We start from the raw sequence: 8,926 nt of genomic DNA on the forward strand, positions 1-8,926 counted from the left end.
GCATTGATATAATTCGTCGCACAGAGATCACCATGGTAACTGTGTGTAAACAGTGTAAACAACTTCTCCTCTAGTTTAGTACTGTGGTAGACATGCATTTTGGATACACCGCACCCTGCAGCTTGGGAAAAGATGCCGCATTTCTGACTCTACGTGTCTAATTTCCATGCAACACATTTGTGTGGATTACATAATTAATCCCTAAACTGGATGCTGATAGGCGTGTAAGTTATGCAAGAGCATGACGGCATAACAGCACAACACAGTAAACCCAGTTAAAAATCCAACAAAGAAGAAAACGTGACAAAGTAAACATAGATCAGCATGGAAGACATTCAGCAATTTGTCTTCTTTGTGATTGTCGTGTTCTTTGATACAAAGCATAATCAAGATTTGTTTCAGAGAAGGCTGTGTGCCACCAGGAGAAATACAGCAGCTGCTGTCACACAGGAAGTGACAATTCTTTCCACTAATCAACAGACTGCAGTATTGTCGCTCTACCTTCTGGTGTCAGATCGGTATGTCTGGCACCCCAACAGAAGGGTACCAAAAAGTAGGATGGTACAAGTGGGTAATTTGGGGACCTTTCCTGAGATTCCTCAATGGAAATGCCCAAGAATGCGTGCATTACTGAGACAAACCAAATTGAACCACTTGGTGGAAACGGGGCTTAAGATAAAGGGCTCTAATTTCGTGGCACAGCGCAGGGGCACAAGCCTGGCGCACCCCATGCAGGGCTGATTTCGTGCAGTGCACTGCCGTGCACTGCCAATTTGACAATTTGGTAGACCGTCTGCACAGAGATGGGTGTGACTGCGCTCCAGGGGGAGGTGTCCGCTGATTCATGTTGGCGCAGTGAGAATTTCGTGCCAAAAAAGTGCGCTGAAAGCTCGCCAGCTCTAACCTGGTCTATCCTCGGCGCAAAGCGGAGCGCACCCCACGCAGCTGTAATTTGGTGACAGGCGCACATGTGCACACACATCAACAAAGCCTCAGAGGCAGGTTTCCAGAGTGTCAGGCACATTTTAATGCAATAAACAATCACAGCAATCACTATTTAATGTAACCGTCTGAACCAGCATATACATTCATATCTATATTAACTGTCCCGTCACATCTGATGTCAGATTAAAGCCGTTTGTCATAATGGAAAGTTAACCTGACGGCAGCTGGAAGTTTGATGCACATCTTACAATTAAACAATAAACAGCCTTAACATCTGATACTGAGTATATATCTGGTTCTCTCATTTCATTTAATTCAAAGAAAAGAGGGAGAGAAAAGACGAAGAAAAAAGAGACAAAATAAATGTGTGTTTCTCAGGATTTACCCGTGATTTCCCATATTTCTCTGTTTTAGTCTTTATTTTTAACCTGATCTAAAAAGATGGAGTACATTGTTGTAAGGAGGATGAGGTAGAGACACCGGGAGAGTATACAGTATATCACCAAAGGTTCTGCTATTTGGTGATGACAAACCAGGAGTGCAGGTGGATCAAAAGTATTCTGAATGGATAAGCCAGCTGTGTAACTGCCTCTTCATTTTGTATTCCTATTAATGACAAAGGAACAAATCTGTCCCGGGAGCTGGCCCACACGGTGACGCGCTTCGTGTCCTCTGATGCGCCCTGCTGTACATTCTCCTGCTGCAGGGACAGCGGCTCTGACCGTCTCCAATACCGGGTCTTTCCAGCACACTTTCCACAGTGATCAGTCGGACCAGTCAGATGCTGCGCCTCGGCCGCAGCGCATTTAAAGGCGAGGAGAGGCGCTCATTTGATTGGTGAAGACAGCGCTTGGTTGTGTTAAACCCACTCACGGCTTTTGTCCTCCCTCTCTGCAATTTGCGCGGAGGGAGGTGTGGACGCGCTACTCCGCGCCTTGAGAGTGCCTCTCTTGGCACTGCAAGAAACTTGCATAGTGCACCGGTCACACCCTGTCTGCGCGGCGCAGGGCAGGTTCGCCTGCGCCTGCGCCTGCGCCTGCGCCTGCGCCTGCGCCTGCGCCTGCGCCTGCGCCTGCGCCTGCGCCTGCGCCTGCAAAATTAGAGCCCAAAGAATGAAACCTAGAAACCAAAGTCCAGCAAGTTCACAGAAATCCACTTTAAGTCAAAGTGATGTCAGACTAATTTAAAGCTCCCCTATGGAGCCCAGATTCAACAGATCCTTTTGGTCGTTAATGGTCTTGTTTACTTTTTTTACTCATGAAGGAGCACACACATATGTCTCAGAACTCATCACAGAAGTTTTTAATTAGTTTGTCATTAATTAAACTCCAAGTGGATTTCTGTGAACTTGTTGGAATTTAGTTTTCCCTGACACATCTCCCTCCACAGGTCCATGTCCTCTTGGGGTCTGCATGCCTTCTCCTCGTCGGTTCCACTTCATTGCTCAGACCCGGACCTGGTTGCAGGCTCAGAGGTTCTGCAGAGAGCAGTACTCAGACCTGGCCACCATCAGCAACATAGAGGAGATGAACCTGCTGGTGAACACGGCTCAGGACTCGTCTGGAGGCTTCACGGGTCAGGCCTGGATCGGACTTTATGACAACCTGACCAGCTGGAGGTGGTCTTTCTCAGACCGTAGCTTCTACAGGGACGGGGAGGAGGACTATAGGAACTGGGACTTGTTTCAGCCCCACAGCTTCCGCGGAAAGTGTGCCAGGATGGGGAACAGGGGCTATTGGGGCAACCTGCTGTGCTCCCTAAAGCTCCCCTTCGTCTGCTATGATGGTCTGGGATCACATTCAAAGGTCATTCAACAACCTGAAAGCTCTGGTTCTGAACTCACCTCTGACCCCTGTTCTTATATCCAACAGGAACCATCAGATCCAGTCCACGGCTCTTGTTTATCAACAAGCAGATGAGCTGGTCAGATGCCCGGCGGTACTGCAGGAAGCACCACACAGACCTGGCCAGCATCAGAAACCAGAAGGAGAACCAAGAAGTCCAAAGTTTGTCCCAGAACAGAAGCATCTGGATTGGCCTGTACAGGTCTGAGGGAGTTCTTCATCCATCTGTTTAAAAACCAAGCCCTGTGTCAGAGTTAGTAAATGTCCTTTTGTTTGGGGTAAAGGATCCAGGAATGGTCTGATAAAAGCAGCTCCACCTATCGAAACTGGAGGCAAGGGCAGCCCGATAACTTGGGAGGGAATCAGAACTGCACTGCAGCTGATCTGGGACACGCAGGCCTGTGGTCAGACGAGCACTGCAGCAGGAAGCTGGCTTTCATCTGTCATGGGGAACAGAGTGAGTTTGGACAAAAAGTCCATTAGAATTAGCTCCAACAATCTGATCACAGAGCAGTCTCATCTTCTCTGCAGAGGAAAAGCCGGACATGCAAGAAAAAGAGAGCTCAGAGGAAACTGCCTCCACAGTGGAAGGCTCAGCTGCTGCAAACACTTCCCCGTCTCAACCAGCCCTCAAACCAAGCCCACCAACAATCAGTCCTGGTGAGAGATACACAGCTCACAACACGTAGCTCAGGACTTGCTGGGGTGTTCGCTGAGCTACTTTCGGGTTTAGTAATTTCAATGAAGCAAAATGTCCCAAGAAGGACTGACCCTTCTTTTTTGTTATGGGAAACATATTTCTTATTTGTGCATGAGAGTATTTTTTACTTCTTTAAAGCTTAAAGAAAGCACTTTAGTAAGAAAGAGAGGAGGTCTGAACAGTGACCCCTGGGTAACACCAGCAGGTTAGACCTAGGGTTAGCTTAGTCCAACTTTAAGGAAGAAATCCATTTTTTAGGCTGTCCTGTTGGAACTCCAGACTGTCATTGACCAAGCTCTCTTTTCTGGGTTTCAGTCACCGCTCCCAGAACTAAGAACACCTTGTTACAACAAGCTACCACAACCAAGGTGGACCAACCAAAAACCAGGACCAGTGAGTAGAACTGACCAATGTTATGGTAGGGTCCCAGTCTCATAATTGATATGTATTTACTGATGAAACAAGGGAACTGAACCCAATATAACACCCACTCCTAAGTCCATCAGTGTAGAGACCACCTCTAGAAGGCAGACTTCAACCCCGGAGGGGAACCCCATAACAGAAAAGAACCATCAGTAAACTGAGTGGCTGATGAATCTCTGAATCTTAATATCTAAAACATTGTTGGACATCATGGATTCATTTACGTCTTTTTCACCCTTTGAAGATACAAATCCAAACAAGCCCAGTTTGGTGACTGCAAAGACCAGACCTTTGACCCCTCACACAGACCAATCAGGACCTGTTTCTGGTGAGTTAGACACAGGTGTTGTGTGACTGATGGCCTCTCAAAGGGTAGCCTTTAAACCACCTCTCCATTTACAGGTCAAACACCAAACTGGGCCTTTTTGTCTTCAACCACCACCACTGCTGGCTGCCTGTGTCCATGCCACTGTACAGATCAGACAGGGTCAAATGTCAGCTCAGAGAGCACAACTTTAAGGCAGCCTGCAACCACAGAGGTGGACCAGGACAGATCAAGAACCAGTCAGTGACCTGCTTTTAGTTTGAATCATGATGAAAACCAATTGTTCAATTATCATAAACACCTGACTGTGTTCAAAAATTCCTGGATCTTTGTCAAACTCATCAGTATCACAACATTCAGAATAAAGCTGCCCTGGTTGAAAGGAGGAAGTTTTAAACTGTGTACCTGCCCTAAGCAATGTGCCATTTCTATGGAGATATGTAGCTGTCTGTTTTCACCATCCTACTGGTTGTAGCACTGATGGCTGTGAGGTACAGATGGATCCTCTGCCCCTCTCCTCTGGTTACCTCATAGCTTAACTAAGGTGTCAGTGGTCCGTCAGACTCGTATAAATACCGGATTCTGACCTAACAAAGAGTTTAAGTCTTACTTTGTGCCCATTGTGCTCTGAGCGTCTTCCTGCATCACAATAAATCATTCTCTCCATGCTGTCTCTGTCATTCTGTCTGCTCTGATGTGATGGAAGGGTTAGGATTTGATTCAATGTTTATGGTCCCCTGGAGTAAGGCTGTAAACTCTGTTTGTACCATCAGCTATAGACTGGTTTCAATAATAACTAATAAGACGTATTATACATTCTGCAGAAGGAAATCTAAGCCAATCAGAGTTCAGCACCACAGAAAGGCCAAACAAAGGTATGGCGACTGAAACTAAACCATCCAATAAGCACATCGGTATGAAAGAGGTGGTATCTGAGCAGCCTTTAGTCCCACAAACAAAGACCACTACCAGTGAGTACAAGTGATCTTATGGAGGGAGAACATTTTTCTTCTTTCCAAATTGACTGTTGTAACCAACAGCTGTCCCCACAGAAACCCTGAAGACCACCAACAACCCTGAAACTGAAACCACTACAGCTCAGGTCAGTACAGACATGTCTTTGACCAGAGAAGGAGGGAAAACAAAGGCTGTTCCACATGGGTAAGAAATTCTATATCTCTCTGGCTGTGGGATGTCATACGCTGTGAATAAGGTTTTTCGGATAAAAATTTCATAAGTGAGAATTCCTCCATCAGCACAACACCAACCCCGAAGAAGAGAACCACAGATCAAGATCAATCAACTAACAGTCGACTGAACACAAAGACTGTGTCGTCTGAGCAGCCTTCAGTACCCCATGAGGATTACACAGCTCCTATCATCAGTGAGCATCTACAGAACTAAAAACCATAGAGTACATTTGAAATCTGAGAGTAGCTTTAGAATAAGTGTATCATAAAAAATCGATATCTTTGAAATCAGTAAGTGTATTTGAAATCATCAACTATCTTTTAAATCAGCAAGTTAATTCAGTTCTATACACTGTGTTTTGTCACATCAATGACTATCACCTCTCCTCTGTGTAGATAAAAAAACAAACCAACCTCTATCATCCAGCACCAAGAGCTGGACAATGGTCCAGCATTCAGAAACCACCACAAGCCAGCAACCAATCACAGGCCATAACCCAACAACAGATCACTATCTGCCCACTGACGTGACAACAACCAAAAATCACAAACTAACCACTCACCATACATCAACCCCAAATCCTACACCAACCACAGACCTTACAATAACCAAAAATCCCAAACCAACCACAGACCATACATCAACCAAAGACCTAACAATGACCAAAAATCCCAAACCAACCACAGACCTTACAACAACCATTAATCATAAACCAACCACAGACCTTACAACAACCAAAAATCACAAACTGACCACAGACCATACTTCAACCACAGACCTAACAACAGCCAAAAATCCCAAACCAACCACAGACCATACATCAACCACAGACCTAACAATGACCAAAAATCCCAAACCAACCACAGACCTTACAACAACCAAAAATCCCAAACTAACCAAAGACCATACTTCAAACACAGACCTTACAACAACCAAAAATCCCAAACTAACCAAAGACCATACTTCAAACACAGACCTTACAACAAACAAAAATCCCAAACCAACCACAGACCTTCCAACAACCACAGACCTAACAACAACCAAAAATCCCATACCAACCACAGACCTTACATTAACCACATATCATAAACCAACCACTGGCCTTACACCGTCCAAAACTCATACACCAACCACACACCTTACACCATCCCTAAATCATACATTAACCACAGACCATACACCAACCATGAATCATATACCATCCACCAAGATTACACCAACCACAAAACATAAACTAACCACAGACCATACATCAGCCACAAATCATAAACCAACCGAAGATCAAACACCAACCACAAAACATCAACCAACCACAGACCATACTTCAGCCATAAATCATAAACCAACTGAAGACCAAACATCAAACAAAATTCATAAACCTACTACTGACCTAACGGCAACCACAAGCCATAAACAAACCGAAGACCTAACATTAACCACAATTCATAAACCAACCACCTACCTTACACCAACCACAACTCTTCAACCAACCAAAGACCTAACACTAACCACAAATCCTGAAACAACCACAGACCTTACATCAACCACAAATCAAAAACCAGCAACTGATATTAAAGAAACAGGAGATCATAAACCAACCACAGGCCTAAAACTGACCACAGACCCTAATCCATCCATTAAGTTCAAACCAACCACAGACCTAAAACAAGCCACAGTTCAAAGACAAACCACAGACTTAAATCCAACCAATGATGTAAAACCAACCAAATACCTCAAACCAACCACAAACCATAATCAGATTCTAGACATTAATCCCACCACAGACAACAAACCAACCACAGACCAACAACAAACCACAGACAATAAACTGACCACAGACCATGAACCAACCACGGACATTAATCTGACTATTGACCACATGGGTACCACCCACCAAAAAACAACCAGGGACAAAAAAATAACAGACCATAAAACAACTACTGACAAAAATACAACCACAGACCTCAAACCAGCCACAGAACTTAAACTTACCACTGACCTTACTCCAACCATAGACCTCAAACCAACCACAGACCAACAACCAACCATAGGCAAACAACTAACCACATACCACAAACCAACCAATGACCATAAAACAACCACAGACCTTAAACCAGCCACTGACTATAACCCAACAACAGACCATGAACTAACTACTGACTACAAACCAAGAACAGACCAAAAATCTACCACAGACGAAAAAACAACCATAGACTATAAATCAACGACTGACTATAACCCAATCAAGGACCAAAAAACAACCACAGACAATAAACCAACCACTGGCCACAAACCAACAACTGACCGTAAACCAACCACTGGCCATAAACCAACCACTGACCATGAACCAACAACTTACCATAAACCAACCACTGACCATAAACCAACCACTGACCATAAACCAACCACTGACCATAAACCAACCACTGGCCATAAACCAACCACTGACCATGAACCAACAACTGACCATAAACCAACCACTGACCATAAACCAAAAACTGAACGTAAACCAACCACTGACCATGAACCAACCACTGACCATGAACCAACCACATACCTTGAACCAGCTTCTAACCAAAAGCCAACCACGGATCAAATAACAACCACAGATAGAAAAGTAACCACAGATCACAATCCAACTACAGATCTTAAACTTACTACTGGCCTCAAAACAACCAAAGACCATAAACCAACCACAGACCTTAAACTTACCACTGACATAAAACCAACCACAAAACGCAAACCAACCACTGAGTTTACTGAGACTCTAACCCCCACGAACATCAGATCATCAACTCGTCTTTCCATTAAAGGCTTCACCCTACACGATCAAACCTTAACCACTGAACAAGTCAGAACAAGAGCCATGACAAGAGATTCTACAGCGACCCCAGAGAGAAGGACCCAAACTGATATAAACCCAACCCCTGGGCCCCTGGTCTCACCTTCAACTCAAATCAAAACACTGCAGCCCACAACCAGAGCGGGTAACACAGTAAGACCACTTGAGGGTACCTCAGCAGGAGGTGAATTGACCTCCACCTTGACCGCAGAAAAAAGTGAAGCAACCTCAGCAGGAGGAACCACAGATTCAGGTCAACCCATCAGAGAGACCTCCTCAGCTCAGCAGTTTTCGACCCCACACGTGACGCCAACCAGGCCTTCCATCGGTGAGTGAAGTTTTTTTCTTTCATGATGTTATGAACATTGTTATCTTTAAACGCTAAACTTCTGGTTTACAGGAGAAACTCAGAGTTCTGCCATTCCGAGCACTTCCCCTCCAAGAGAGAAAACCTCAAATCCAAGGAGCACCAGAAACACAAAACCAACCACAAGTCAAATCTACTCAGAAAAACCTACAACCACAGAGATAGAGCGAACTGAAACCCTCAGAAGTAAGTCTCATGATACAGATCTACAGAACTGGGCTATCAGCCATCATCACAGAGACTCTGAGTAAAGACCAACCATATACATCTCCTTTATTTACAGTTAAGA

The sequence above is a fragment of the Halichoeres trimaculatus genome, unplaced genomic scaffold, assembly GCF_033239565.1.
Source record: "Halichoeres trimaculatus isolate MK-OKI-2021-1 unplaced genomic scaffold, fHalTri1.1 fHalTri1_scaffold_22, whole genome shotgun sequence".
Classification (NCBI taxonomy): domain Eukaryota; kingdom Metazoa; phylum Chordata; class Actinopteri; order Labriformes; family Labridae; genus Halichoeres; species Halichoeres trimaculatus.